The following is a 15,658-nucleotide window of genomic DNA, read 5'->3' as shown; positions in this document are numbered from 1 at the left end:
GGGAGGGGGAGGGAAGAAGGGGGGAAAGGGAGAAAAGCCTGCAGGGGTTGCACAGCCTACAGGTTGCAGGGGGAGGCGTGGGGGAGCAGGGGGGTTTGGGGAGGTGGGACGACGATTTCACACACTCACGCACAAGCAGAAGCACACGCACACACACGCGCTTCCCAACGGGCTGGGAGGAGGAGGCAGGTTGGGAAGGGAGCAAAGTTCCTTGAAAACCAGTGTCCTGCTATTAATGCATCGAAGCAATCGGGGGCGGGGGGGGGGCGCAGGAGAAGGAAGAGGGGATGCAAAGCTCCCCTTCCCTCTCTCTTCTTCTGCAGGAGGAGAAAAAGTCTCTCCCGACGCAGCGAGCTGCTGGGAAGCTTGGTATGAAGCAAGTTGTGTTTCGATCGGCTCTGTTCAACCCTCCCGCTTTCCTCTTCCAAGATTTGCAAAGGCAAAAAAACCGGGGGAAAAAAAAGCCAAAAAAAGGGCAAAAAGAAAAAAAAAAGAAAAAAGAAAAGTTTTCTGCAAAGTTGGAGTGTTTTGTTGCAAAGTCTGCAGAGGAGCGGTAAAAAACAAGGGGAGGGGGGGGAAAAAAAGAAAATAGAGGGAAAAAAAATCCACTTTGTAGATCTCCCAACACTTTTCCCCTGGAGAAGTTTCTAAAGAGACTGAATACTGCAGAACAGGCTGTCTTTTAAATAGACTGCCTCTGGCTGCCTGCCAGCCCCTAGCTGCAATTTGAGATCCCAATGACACCTCAGCTTGACTAGGTGCCAGCAGCGAGGGCCCTATCAGTGCACACTCGAGGCGGTGGGGGTGGGGTGCACAGCTTCTGACTTCTGGGCTTCAAACCCCGGGCAGTGATCAAGGATAATATTATGAGGAGAGACAAGGGGAGGAGGAGGGGGAAGGGGAAGCCGAGGATGGGGAGGGGGGAAGTTCAGATCTTCACCGTTTAAGCAAAAAAAAAAAGGAGAAAAGTGATTGCAATTGGGTTGCAGGGCAGCCTGGGCTGCAGGGAGTCTGGGAGGGAGAGGTCAGGGCTCTGAGTTTGGGGAGGAAGGGGGGAGATTGTGTTAGCAGGGCCTGATCCTGCACACTGTACCCTGTGCTGGTGGGGCATGGACCCCCATCTGCTGCCTGGGCAGCTGGTGGACTGGGCACCCTCAGAGAAGGGGGAGCCGGTGCACACACCTTCCCATCAGCTCCAAAGGTGAGCGCAGCAGGGAGATGCCTGGATGAGCGCCAGGGAGCCACTCCTGCCCGCCCTGGTCCAGGAAAGGAGCCTTTGTGTGTGCAGGGTGCCCAGCTCTCCTGCCCCTCTGCCCCGGGTGAGGGGTAAAAACGCAGTGAGGCTTTGCCCAGTGCCAGGGTGTGCCCCCGACACCCCCAAACAGTAAGGGTTAACACAGCTGGACAGTGAGCAGGAGGGAGGGCTGGGCTGCTTGTAAGAACTGTGTTAGATTCCTCTTTGGAAAAGTTCACTGTTGCTTAGGGCATGCCAGAAAACAAGGGGAATTTTGCCATGTGAAGTCCAATTTGCACGTTTTAGCTCATTCTTCTCCTGCCTCTTGCCCTGCACAAAGTGGGGAGGGAGAAGGAAAAAAAAAAAAAAGTGCTTTGCAATGCTCATCCTCTGTCCTGGACAGCTTGGGGTTTGTTGTCTTTTGTTCCACTGCTGCATTCCTAAGGGTTACAGCTCTCCGGGCTGTGGTCCTTCGCACTTGCCTCCCTCAGTGCTCATTCATTGCGAGGAGGGGGGAAGCTGGAAGCATGGCGCAGGGAATCTCCAAAATTGCAGTGTGCAGCCCCGTGGCCCGCCCAGGCAGCTGTGCACCGGGATGTTACACCTGGAGCAGAAGGACGAGCTGAACCCAGCCGGGAGGAATGGCTGAGCGAAGGGGTGGGAGTTCGCTCACAAGCACAGGGTTATCTACCAGCGGAGTGGGAAATTAAAAGGGATCAGCCAATTCTGGTGAGGTTTACATGCGATTCAAGTCAACCCCCCTTCCACATATGCACACACTCCTCCAAAGCCTCATATTCCCCAGGTTTCTTTTTAGATCAGTCATCTGTGCAGCTGCATTGCATGGATTTTGCCACTAGAATGCACCCTTATCTATGGTAAGAGGACGGGTGGTTGCTTAAAAGCATTAACTCCTTCTTCTCCAAATTTTCCAAGCTTAAGACTTTTTTTGCACCTCTCAGGTGTTCCTTGTTTTACTGCCTTCCTGCCCCACGTGGACTCTGTAGTAAAGATCAACTCCCTCCTGTCCCCCCCCCCTTCAAAAAAGAAATCCACATTTCTAAGCTTTTTTTTTTTTGCTTTGCTTTCTACCAAGAGGTTTTCCATAGGTTTTATTTAATTTATTTAATACTACCTGAATCTCTGATTAGACCACAGTTAACCTTAAGGTAAGAAAAGCCACCCCCTAGGATTTTATCTAGAAGCGTTTTTAAATGGTTTCTCCAGTTGACACTTATGACTTTTACAGCATATTAATTGCATCCTGCTGCTCATTTTTATGAGAATCTGCCGCCGGTCTGAGTGGGTGCTTTGCAGAAAATAGCACCAGGCAGAGAGCAAGCACTGTTCACCTGGAGATCTGGAAACACTTTGTGAGAGGTCTTAAGGCAGGAGAGAATTTGCTTTCCTCTTTCTCTCCTCCACCCCTTAAGAAACAGTGTGCCCCGTATATGGGGGTACAGGGACAGCAAGATATCTAGAGGGGTGGAGGGGAGGTTTCACTCCCGCTCCAACCTGCGAGACACAAGATGGTGAGGCGTGTAGAGAACTGCCTCCATTGAGCCCAGCTGCAAGCCCTGGCATAGGGGGCTTGGGCACGGCTGGATCGCCATGGGGCAGAGATCCTGCAAGGGATCCCTGGGGAAGCTGCTCTAATTTAGGTCTGCCCAGGAACTTTCTCCTGGGCTTTCAGAGGGGGCCAAAATCCAGGTGGTGTGAAGTTGCCTAGCAGCCACCCTCACTTCACTCCTACGCTGTGCTGCAAGGACCTTCATCCACGAAAGTGCGCCTGGAAACTGAATCATATCCTCAACCAGAAGACAACAAGGTTTTAGCCATGAGATGTGCCCTGATGGTGGGTTTTCTCCCACATTATTGAAGTAGCCTCAGCCATGGGGATCTTGGGGCTACCACCTGCATTGAACCACTGAGCCCAGCAGTCAGGATGCAGTTGTAGATGAATGCCTGGTCCATGCTCCTTATGAGGGCTATCTTTTTGGCATCTTTCGCTGATGCTCCAGAAAAACACTACTACCCTGGGAAAGCAACGGGGCAGTGTGCAGCGTACGGCTGGTTGTGAGCTGTATGAGAGCCTGCAGCTAACAAAAATCACATTTCTCCTGGCTTGCGCTCTTCCAAGGGAGATCACAATCATGCTTTATGCTTCTAAGACATGCTTTCTTATTTTGGGGGAGTGAACAGAGAGCGTTCAGAGGAAACCAAGGTTTCTATCAGTGTCTTCTAATATACTTCATTGCTATAGGCTCCATGTGTTACATATGGCTCTGTTGCAAAAAAAGAAATAATTATTTGGAAAGCAGTTACCGTTCTTTACATCGCAGATACATCACACTTCATTACGACACTCTCTGTAATGTGCAAAAGCACTGAGTTTCCTAGGTATGATAAAGAGGATGGAACATACGCTTTAATCAGTTTGGGCTAATCTGTGTGTTTTAGAGGCACTTAGAACATCAAACAAGTTCAGGCAATCTAGAAAGATTAAGAGCTGAATCACAGATACAAGAGTGAGATTTTTCTTTCCTTCTTCCAAAACCACTGTCCAGTTTGTGTAGATTTGAAACTCATTAGCAAAATAATGGTTATACAGGAGAATGTATAATTTTTTTGCATGTGCAAGTATTAAAAAACACCAGCAGGTTGTGAAATCAGGTGCCTGAAGCATCGTTATGAAAAAAAGCCAATATTTCATCCTTGGAGGGAAAAATGACAAGTGGCAAAAGTGGAACTGATGGGGCAAGTCTGAGACTGCAGTGCAGAAAGGGAAGATGGGCAACAGCAGGCGGTGCAGATATCGACAAGATATTTCACTTTGCATGGAGACCGGGTTGAGTGTCAGAAGTAAAATGTGATTTCTTCCCAAGATATTTGTCCTTCCCGTGGACAGTGCCTTCTTACTTGCAATGATAACCCCAACAATTGTTCACGGCTCCATGCTGGGAGTCCCTTTCCAGCAGGCGCGAGCAGCCCGTCCCGCAGTAGTGGGTGTAGTAGAGCTAGCGAGGGCTAGGTGGCATACTGGATACGTTGGAGAGTCACCTCCAAGGACTTCCTTCCACATCCAGCAAGGGCTAGGCTGAATGAAATTATCTCTTTGCAAGCAGCTTTCTGTGTCATTAAAAAAACAAAGCAACCGATGCTTCCAGTGAAGACAGCATCAATGTTTTGCTTTCTAACATGCCTCATGGGGGTATCAATTTTAAACCGCATGTAGAAATGGAGTCTCCCCTCACCAGATCAGCGCCTGGGTGTTCTGCGGGGCTGTGTTGGCTCTGTTTCACATTATCAAGGCTCCGCTGCCAAGATTTCCAGCGGTGACTGGTGACTGGGGTGCCTCCATCTCCCTGTGGCCCACCTGAGTCAGCTTGCAAGGTGGGGGGATTCAGTAAGTGAGGGACATCAGATCCTGAGCATCAGGAGGTCCTCGGAGTCTTTCATGAGGACTGAAGCATAAAGGCTGTACTGGATGTTTAAATGATAGAGGCAGAAATGGCTCAGGGGACAAATTCCTCTTGCCTGAGCACAGACAAAATTAGTTTCTTCTGCTAACGGGGAAAAGACAGATGTTTCATCATGAGCAGACAACAGAGGTTCCCCTTTGCACCTTCCCGGACGGAGCGGAGAGCAGAGGTCATTGCATTGCTGGTGGCTCTCGAAGGACCTGAGAATGGTTCCTGAGTGTGGGGCGAGTGGCTTGGCGTCCCTCCCAGCAGACGTGCATGGCCCAGCAACGAGTGGGTGCTGCAACTCTCCCACCCCCCCGGCCACGAGTGCCATGGGCACGGGCCTGCATATGGGGTCATGATTCCCTGGGGCATCGGGAAAGTGCAGTCTGGCTCTGGGGAGGAAGCTGGCCCTCTTCCAGAGACTCTGGATGACCAGGGATGAGTTGCAAAAGCAGCTTCAGTTTCCCCTATCAGCGCAACAGGGCTGATGAGGCTTCTGTATCTCAGAGGGGACTGGGTGGGTTTAAAGGGCTCTCTTTGAAAGCAGTTGGAGATCTTGTTGAGGCGCTCTGCAAGCTGGAAATATCCCTGTGATTTGCTTGCTTTCCACCTCCACCTTCCCCTGCTCTGTGCTGCCCACATTCTTTTTTTGTTATTAATTGTTTTAGATTCAGACAATGCCTCTCCTTTGGCCTCAGGCAGACGCACTGGCTGAATCACTAAAACACTTTAACACACATCTGCTGAGGCAGCAAAAACCAGTATCTCTCTCTTTTTTCCTCTCTCTTTCTTTGCCTCTCCAGTATCACAGTCAAAAGGTGACCGAGACACAAAGTAGATCTGGAATTGGCTGAAAAGGGAAAGTGCTCCCAGCTGAAGTGCAGAAAACACCTGCATCTAATAAAAACAAATGAGAAACATCATCAATAACCAGAAGAAAAAATGGTATAAATAAAAGGAAGAGTATAAATTCAGATGGTCTCTGAGAAACTTGAACAGATGCCTCAGCCTGCTGTCTTCTGGAGGTATTGTCTAATTATTTACCTTGTAGTGCAATAAAATACAGGGGGTTGCTGTGTCTCTCTGGCATAGACTAAGGAGCTTTAGAAACCTTGCTGTGCAGATGGATGCCATGGTGATGGGTGACCCAGAAATACAATAGATTGTTGCTGTGGTGGGAGAGGGGCATCTCCTGGAAGAAGCAGTTGTCCTCAGAAGGATGCTTCTTTCTGCCCTGTAAGGTTTTGCAGGTTCTGCTGTGAGCATCACGATAATGATTTAGTGTAGAAAATATGCTTGGAGTTGACCGAGAATCCAGAGGTCCCTTACAGGGTGTGCTGGGTGTGACGTGGGATGCCCTCTGCCTCTGTGATCACATACCTGCTGCCTGGCCCCGTGAACTGGCAGTAAGAAGTGCTTTACCTGGAAGAGATGACTCCTGACTGTGACCATCAGCTCCCTCCAAGATGCTGTGCGCGTTCATTCCTGAACCTTTGCATAGCACCTGAGGAGTTGGTGTGAAAATAACCTCTTGGGCCCTGCTGATTACTTTTTTTTCTCTTTTTTCATCTTTCAACCACTCTCGATTCCCTCCTGCTCTATGCATGAGCCAAGATGGATTTGGGATTTTAATTTCCTTTTGCATTGCCACTTGCCTGGAAATGTTCTTGTCTGAATCGATATCACCACCAGGAACACAGCAAAACCCCTCTCCAAAGGGCAGGGAGGTGTAATTTTCATGGAGAGCCCCATGGGTGGGTGTCTGGCTGCACCGTTGACAGGAGTGAGTATGGATGGTTTGGAGGCTTTCTAGAGATGAGATGTGACCTCTACAGCCTGACTCTGAACAGCGCTCAGAAACCAGGCTGTCTCTTCTGCTGAGGTGCCACAGAAGTTCTCAGGGACATCCAAACTACTCTGGGATGTGGGGATGGGAAGAACTGGCTGTTCCCACTTATGGCCCTTTTGACTAGGGAAAACTCTCCTTTCTTCTCCCTTTGACTATCACACCTCGATTTCTTGCAGAGTTTCCTGCTAGTGGAATGCCTGTGTACAGCTGCCTTCATTACATACCCGCAATGAGTAGAGCAGTTGTGTTATTCAAAGGACAATTAAGATCCTCACCGATCTAATCCAGGCTGCAGCTTAGACCCTCAGCTTCCCCGTTGTGAGAGGAAAATATCTTGTCTCCATCCTGTCCCAGACACATGCATGGAGCCTCATCCCTGAAGGTCTGCAGAGCGCTGTAAGGTCAGGAATGCATGTAGTGTTTTGGGGTCCTGCTGAGACACTGGCGACAATAGTTTCTGTGATGGGGACGCAGGCTCATGCAAGACTGGAGGGAGGTGGACCCAAACCAGAGGGGCCCTCAAACACTGTTTGGATACATCCTCTTCTTAGCCACCAGTAACTGGCCTGGATGTGGGCTCATGATTATATCCCTGAAGTAATTCCCTGGACTTCCCCTTACCCCAACTCTATAATTATTCATAGTTATTTTCTAATGGCTGTCCTGCCACTTGTTTTCTTTCTGGCTTTCTTCTTCTTCCGAGTAATGAAAACACATCAATGGCCTTTCTCCAAGAACAGTTATTAAGGCAATCACCCCTGCCTATCCCCCTTCCCCTCGTTTAAAGCCTATCAAGCTCCATTGGATTTGTGGCCAGAGTTTGCATCAAATTACTATTTTGGGGTTGCCAAAAAAAGCACAAACAGAAAGTTTGGAGGGGAGGTGGGAAGAAGAAGAGAGAGAGAAAGTTATAATCTTCCCAGATCACTATTAATTACATTTACAATAATTACACTCTTCCGGACGGTTACACTGCTGACAAGCAGGAGGATCAGCTCTTGCAGGGGAACCTGTGTGCGCATTTTGGCCTTTGCTTTTCCTCTAGAACAAGTCCTTTGTGACTCGCAGCTGCTGCTGGGACACCTCCATCCCCAGTGGGACGGAGAGGACAATGTGCATGTGCAGGGAGGGCGGATGGCTTCACCCCCTCGACAGCAGAACTTGCTCCCGTGAATGGGTCCTAGCTTGGCTTGCCAATTTGCCACCACCTCTGAGGCTGAATTTCAGTGCCATGTTTCGTTAACCCAGTCCCCTGAGAGTCCGGAGCATGGCAGGGTGCAGGATGCAGGACTGGGGGTGACTGTCTAAAGATGTTACTCAAGGCAAAGAAGAAATAAGGGATGCCGTCTCCTAGCTATGGGCTGAGCTATGCCTCATTCAGATCTCCTGGGAACATGCCCTTGCGTGGATGGGTCTAATGGATAAACACAGCGATTCAGGGCAGCCCCTGCGAGTCAGACCATTCCTGATTTATCCAGAGGGGTGTAGCAATTAGGGAAGAGAGCAGAGATGTCAAAAGGCACTTGGCTGTCCTCCAACCAGGCCCTTCTTTTGGTGCCTCTTTCTGAGGCCACTGTCCTCCCCAGTCTCCTGCAGTGCTGAGATCCCTGACAAGTCTCTCCCTTGCACCACGGCCCAAGTTATTATCTCCTCTCATTGCCTGTGCTTGACATTTCCTGCTTGAAACCCCCTCTCCTATCCTAAGCCAGAGATGTGGGGACCCAAATACTCATCAGAAGCAAAACCTCAAAGGCATTAAAATAACACATTTTGTCATTGACCCAGTTATCTGCATTTTCAGAGCTGTCTCACTTCAGACCCATCAAAAGTTTTGGATCCCACATATTCTCACCTGTAATATGATATATTTTATGCCTTATACCAAATGCCCTCCCTAAAACTGCATATCACACAGACAACTCAGTGAAGAGCAGAAACACCCACTTACCAGTGGGGAAACATTTTTATACAACATCCACTTCATCTCCAGCCTGTGAATCCTGATCCTCAAGGGTAAGCTAAAATAATACTGACTCTTGTACTAAAATTCATAACTCTCTTGGCTGTGACAAATCACAGCCTCAACAAGAGATATTCATTTTATGGCATATTACAGCTTCCCTTACAATTTACCTGTCCCCCAGGATCCTAAAGGCAATAATTACCCATCTGTCTGTCCATCCAGGACCAACAGCCTTCCCGCCTCCCCTTTTCCATCATCCTCCTCTGCTCTCCAGTTGCCAGCTCCCTTAACACAGACAGGCATAGTCATCACAGCAGAGAGCCATGGGTGGTGTTTGTAAGCCAGGGACAGATCTCACTGGCACTCCTGACATATGGCTTGCAGCCGCCGTCCCCCTTGTTGTCCCACTTGCGCAGTAGTAGCAAAAGTACATAGAGCAAGAGCTGTAGGGCCCCGCTACCAGTCTGCTACCCTAACTCCCTCACCTCATTGGTGAGGGGAGGCATTTTCACCCTGTGAACAAGACATCCTTTCTCTTGCACTTTGTTTTCCCTAGGAAGCATCCTGACTCCCGTTTCTGCAGGCGGAGCGGAGCATCGCTCACGGATGACCCAGCAAGAGTCCTTGCCACCCTCTGATGAAGAGCCCTGGGACACACTGGTCTATAGGGTTGAGACTGGCCCATAAAACCTATCATTGTTTCACTCAATATTAAAAGAAATAATAAAAAAGTGGTATTAAAGCATATGCATAAAAAAGGTAGTTGAAATAAGATCAGATGCAATCCAGGAGGCGGTGAGGGAAAACAGAGTCTGTGCCAAGTACAGAAATAGCGGGGCATTAAACGTACAACTGTCTCTTGGGCTCCCTTGGACTCCCAGCACACATCAAAAGCCTGAACTTGGTCCAAACCATCACTTCTTTTTTTCTTCCTTCCTCCCCCCCACTTTTTTTTTTTGAGGGGGGAATCTCCATAGCCTCATATGAACCAAGTTTCACAACCTGGGCCAGGCGCGTAGCTTTCTCTGGACTCTTCCTATTTTCTTTTCACAGCCATGCCATGGTAGGCTGAGAGAGAGGGACAGGGAAAGGCAGTCCTGCTTGTGCCTTGCATTGGTGCTAACTCCTTGGAAAAGTCATTGGGAGATTGAGCGGAGCACATGGGTCTCTTGGCAGGAGCCAGCACCCTCATGGGTCTGTGATGGGAAATGGTTATGATTCTTGTGCTTTTGCAGCCTGTGGAAATGTAGTGAGTTAACACGCTCATGCCAGTGGGTGACATCTTCGTGTTGTGATGCATGTAATGGCATCAGGAATTAATTCAGTATTCCCCCCATATGTCAGGCTGACAGGAATTCACTCAGACCGGAGGCATGCTTCGGCACACGTGACGTCGTGTCTTTGAAGGCACTTCTCGAAACGGTCTTGGGAAAACGCCAGCCAACTGTGTGCTGCTTGGCAAAAGGAGGGTAATGGGAACAGGGCAAGGAAGCTGAGCCCTCCTATGAAAAGAAATTCCAGGAGAGCTTCTCCATAGCTGTGGGTCTCGCATTCCACTGGGATCCATGGACCTTTGGTCACCATCCCTCTGTCTGGAGCGAATCTGGTGTAAATGATGCCTTAAGACACTGGGCTTCCTCTAGGGCAGTTAATTTTTACATTTCAGAGGGGAGCCTGGGATTGAACCAGTATGTGCAAAATGGGCAACAGAGGTTTAAGGGCTCAAGAGAAATGTGGACCAACTTGACAGGGTAGACTTAGAGGACATAGTGCCATGAAGAGCAGGCAATTTACAACAGAGTTAGGAAGAGGAGCAGGGATCTCCCTCTCCTGCCACATAAGAAAGCTGGAGAGCCCTTTCTTGGTGTTGAAATGTCACATTAGGAAGCAGCACAGTAAACAAGCATCCTGGCAATGACGCCAACTCTGCCGACATTCATATACCAGAGTGATGGATCCTTCCTCAGGACGAGAACTTCATCTGTGAACAAAAGCCTGTGCACAAATTTAGGCCAAAGGAAAAAAATCATGCCTCCCACTTGCCTTCATTTTTATGGCCCATTTGCACTCTTTTTCCGGAGTTTTCAGCAGCCTCTTCAATCTTCCTGCAGAAATCCCTCAGGACAGCCTGATCCAATATAAACTTTACTGTAGCAGCTTTCCCAGGTGACTGGCTCCTGTAGCTATTCTCTCCGCTCTAGCTCTGCCTTAAGCCACTACTTGTTGCCAGATCCTTGATGCTTTTCTGAGGTCTCCAAGTCTGTGAATAGCACGTTGCCTGATTTCCCATGTCTTCCTTGAAAACCTTCTTGTCTGCCTCTTAAAGTCTCATCTTTTCAAAGAGCGGGCAAAGTTTTCAGACCTTGTTCTGTATGTCTCACTGTCCACTGAAACCTTCCTAAATCTGAACAAATTTCAAGTGCAGTGGTGCAAGATGTTGGAGGGGTCACAGTGAGAGTCCTGTAAGACCTTCATCTCCATCCTTTCACCATCTCATCCTCAATTTTACTCACTCTTCCAAATCAGTGTAGTAGCCTGTACACCCTAACTAGCTATGCTTGCAGACTCCATCCCACCTCTCTTTACACATCTAAAAGTTGGTTGTCTGGTTGAAGGTAGCTGTTGAGCTCTTTCATGGTTAAAGTTAGGTGTGTGGGATCTGAGTTGTCCCCAGACCTGAGAGTTTTGGTGGATGTTTAGAAATCCTGTCCTTTCCAGGGTCACTTGACTGAGTGGTGACTGCTCCAGTGCTCTCAGGGCTAATGCCTCCAGTCCTTCCTCCAAAACCGCCCGGCTTTCATGCCTTGGACTCCGCTGCTTTTCCAGCAGGCTCGGGAGCCCTTTGGCTGATGGCCACTCAGCTTCCAGGACCAGGCAGGGGCAGACGGCTGCAGTCACCCTGGTAAAGCTGCAGCCTGCATGGGATGTCTTAGACTCAGTCATGCCTGCATCCGTTCCAGCTGGTGGATGAGCCAGAGAGGCTGCTCTTTTAGCTGAAAGGGTAGCTGGAGAGTAGCCGTAGACAAAATTTGGACTCGGGACTTCTGTTCCTGGAGATGCCTGGATACAGTTTTAACCAAGCATGATGTATGTGGCTGCTGAGTTACCATCCCTAATCTTTTTCCCCTCTACCATAACCAGTTTCCATAAACATTGTAAGACCAGATCTGAAACAAAACAAAACAAAACAAAACAAAAACCTCTGTTGAGGGAAAAGATTAGTTAAGTGACTACATTTCCTGTACATCAAATGGCTGAAGACATACAGGTTTCCCAGTTTCCAGGGCACCGTAAACTGAAACAAAATAGGAAAGGGGAATGAGATTAATGGGAAAAACGTCACGGTCTGCTTTCAGCCAGAGCAGTCGCACCAAAAGTGATGGGACCGCACCAGTGGAGATATGAGCAGGATTTGGCCTTGAACCTGTTAAATGAGGACATTACCAGAGTACCAGATTACACAGCCTAGTTCTCTGAAACAAATCCTGCTAAAGTAGAAAGGATTTGTTAGAAGGCTGCAAGGTCAGGAAAGCAAGATTATTGGTTTAGCAGCCTTCTGCTGCGCTGGGGACCCCAGGCAATGGCAAGCACAGCTCTGCCCAGCGTTTCACATCTTTTGCTTTGTCATTTAAAAACTTGTAAAAAGGAGAATGAGACATTCTCCTTTCTTTCTCTTCAATATTTGCACAGTTGGAGTAATTCTTACTCTGTGCTTTTTTTTTTTCCCCCCTCAGAAAACAAGTGCTTCAATGCCCTTATTTTCTAAATAAACTGAACATGCCCACACAAGTGCACCCACGAATATTGGCAGCCCAGAGCGCATGACCACAACAACGAACCATTTTGTAGCTCAGTCTTCATAAATATCCTGTTCAGACCAGCCGAGCCCCCTGTTCATAAACAGCTCTATAGTTTCTGTTAACCAGCAGCCCTCCAGTAATGATCCGTTCTGTTCAGCCCCGTACCCTTCGGTGACCTCCCAATAAAAGACCCCACTATCGCTGCGCAACTTGGCCACAATTAATCAATGTAGCTCAGGGCTTGCAAATTACTTTCAGCCTTGCCAGCCATTACTGTCGAGTGACCCTACAATAACAAATTGAGATCCACTGCTGGCAAAATAGTCAGATATTTTTATTTTTTTGCAAATACCTCAAAACAGCTCTCTAAATAATTTTTTTATTTTTTTTTAGCCATTTCAGAAATTAAACCTTACGGCCAGAACTTTGATTAACATGAGCACAAAGAAATAGTAATTTGGGGGGAAAGGCAGAGATTACTTTTAATAGGTTAATTGTCCAATCAGGAAAAAGAAGGAACACCCAATGTCAGTCTGGAGGATCCAAGTCCTGCGGCGCGGCACAGATCACAACTATGGGACTTCATTCTGTCCCCACCCCCCAAAGAGGAGGATGTCACCCATCTTATGCCTGGGCATGTCTCTTGCCTGTGTGATACCCATCCCAAGGCTTAGAAGATGCTATGACAGCTGTGACGAGGAGTGTGCTAGCAGTTACATAGCACAGACAGTCACATGCTGGTGCTTGAGCCCCTGTCCTCTTTAACTTGCTTGTGCAAGTGCAGCCACAGGCTCTGGTTTGTGCCCCCCCCTTTCTCGGGTGGATTTGGTGGTGGCTAATGCTGTGGCTGAGTCACCTCTTCCTATAGCCGGTACTTAATTTCCAGCTCTCTCCTTTATCTGTTGCCAGTTTTCATGAAAACTGTAGAAATGTTACATCTTGGAGGGCCCCTCAGTGCTGTCAGATTGGGTTGAAATGGACCAGTGGGTTGAAAAGCTATTGCAAAGTCATGGGGACACAGAAATGCCCATACCCCTAAGCATAAATATGACTGAGCGCCGTTCAGTCCGCGGTGTCTGGTGTCACAGCGTTGTGGTGGCATTTTCACTGTGTCCTTCGTAAGCCTCTGCCAAAGTCACAGTCTGGAATTTGTCCTGTTTCACCTCGTTTTAGCACCTGGGGTTGAAATGAATTTTAAAAGCAGAGGGAAGCACAAAGAGCTGGCACACAGTGGGGTCCTGGCTCTGATCTCTCCAGAGCCACTGACTCACTCTGTGATCTTCGGCAAGGCTGTTGACCTGCCTGTGCTTTGTGCTACACAGCTGGAAAATGCAGTAAAAAAAAAAAAGCAATGGGAACTTCACTCAAAAGAGCAGATGCAAAGATTTTCTAGATAAACAAATCACCCAAGCCCTGCCACTCCAGCCCCCCCAGTCCTCCTCTCTTCTTTGCACCTTATAGTTCAAGCAAGAAGCAGATTAAAGTGGAAAGTCTGGGGCTGTGTTTTCTTACATGTTCTGGATCCTCCTTTAACTGTGAAAATGTTCAAAGTGAAAACTTGACCTGGCAACAGTTTCTGAGTGACCTCGCTTTGGCTGTGAAATCCACTTCAGCTTTGCAGGAGCAGATTTTTATAGTCTTCTCTGGTACAGGAACAAAAAGATTTTTTATTATTATTATTTTTCTTCAAGAGGAAACTTTATACAGACTGTGTGTTATGCTTTCTCCCAGCACTCAAGGTCAAATCAGCAGTTCCCTTCTCACTGTTCCCCACTCACTTTATATCACCCAAAAAAATAAATCCCTTCCCCACTCTCTCACTGCAGATACTCCACGGCAGCAGAAAGGAAGGACAGAAGTGCAAGCAGACAGCATGACATTTCTGCCATTGCAGCCACACACAGTAAAGCCTCACGTCTAGGCAATGTGATCTTGTAGCTTAAAGTTGCTAATTATAATTGCTTAATGGAGGTGTGACAAAGGCTACTTCCTAATTCAAAGGAGTAGTGATTCATGGGAACACTGAGCTATCCAGGACTCCCAGATCCAAGTTCCTTATACTACAAGCCATGGCACTGGAGATAAACATCTCCAGTGGATTAACTTCAAGCCGTAACTCAAAAGTGGCCAAAGACACCACTGGTGAAGATTTGATAACGAATGCTCTCCAGCTCAGTAGTGAGTGCAGGATCAGAAGCTGTGGCTGAACATCTGAGGCTCAGCTGGAGCTAACTTGATCCTCCTCAAGCACCCTATGCCAGAAGCTCTCTGCTGAACACTGCAGTAACTTGCTGCAGGCCATTTTTGCCAGGGCACTATATGCAGCACCAACCATGTACTGGTTGAGAAAGAGCATTTATATTTGCTGAAAAGGTTTCACTGTGTGTGGCAGTGGCTGTTTGCATGTGCAGCCAATACGCCTCACACCTCAGCAAGACCCACAAGTGCATGCAGCACAGGACATTAGGATTTATGTGCCTGCACACTCTTATGAAGTTGAGCCTTAGGTGACAACTAGTTCTGAACGATGTGTTAAAAAAAGCAACAGATATGCAATAAGGGCTAATCCTAACTTGAAAAAATGCTTCTCTTTGTCTCCTGGTCTGACCCTTCGAAAGGAAAGCCTGGTCTCTGACACTGACTTTCCCCATGGCCATAGGCACGTCTTAGCCTCAACTTTTTAACCTTGAATACTGGGCATAATAAACATTTCCTTTTTGTTGGCTAACTCATACCTGCATTTCCTAGGCTTGGCCTGGGGAATAGCATGTCCCAGGGCCGTTCCCAGTAAGGATTGTGGAGGTGGCTACCACAGCATGGAGGAGGGAAGGGAAGGGAATTTAGTTATGAGCCAAGCTGAGCTGACGTGCCAGGCAGACTCCAGAGTACAGTCCCTGATCTCTTAGTTACAAGGATATATATGGCCTGCATTTCCAGAATTGTAAATGAGACATCACATCATCAGGGTTGAGAGTAACACACTGAGGAAAGGGAGACAGGCCAAGGACATATTACAGTATTATCTTATTATTCCTTTACACTCTCTTTCAGTCAAACTGTGTTCCCCATCCAGCATTTTACACATGATTATGGGCTCTTTGGGGGCAGAGACCATCTTTTAGCTGCATTTGTGCAGCCGCTGAAACAATGAGGTCATGTCCTTGATGAGGATTTCCACACGCTAGGGATGCTAATGATGCCTGGATGCTCACGGGAAGGGCAAAGGAGCGCTCCCCTGCTGAGCTGCTACTCGACAGCAGAGTCGAAGGTCTATTTGCTTGTCTCGCTCATTCTAAGTTGGCGGAGATTTGGTCATGGCCATCTAAGGAATACCTGCATGATATT

At 48.1% G+C, this 15,658-nt stretch overlaps 1 protein-coding gene across 1 annotated transcript in view; it reads right to left on the bottom strand.

The window, feature by feature from the left end:
• IGFBP5 (insulin like growth factor binding protein 5) overlaps positions 1-15,658 on the bottom strand; it is a 127,029-nt gene that overhangs the window by 20,765 nt on the left and 90,606 nt on the right. The window lies entirely within an intron of this gene.

This window comes from Aptenodytes forsteri, unplaced genomic scaffold, assembly GCF_000699145.1.
Source record: "Aptenodytes forsteri isolate BGI_AS27 unplaced genomic scaffold, ASM69914v1 Scaffold255, whole genome shotgun sequence".
NCBI classification, from domain to species: domain Eukaryota; kingdom Metazoa; phylum Chordata; class Aves; order Sphenisciformes; family Spheniscidae; genus Aptenodytes; species Aptenodytes forsteri.
Note: the sequence above shows the minus strand (reverse complement) of the source record. Positions and strands in the feature narration are given on the sequence as shown.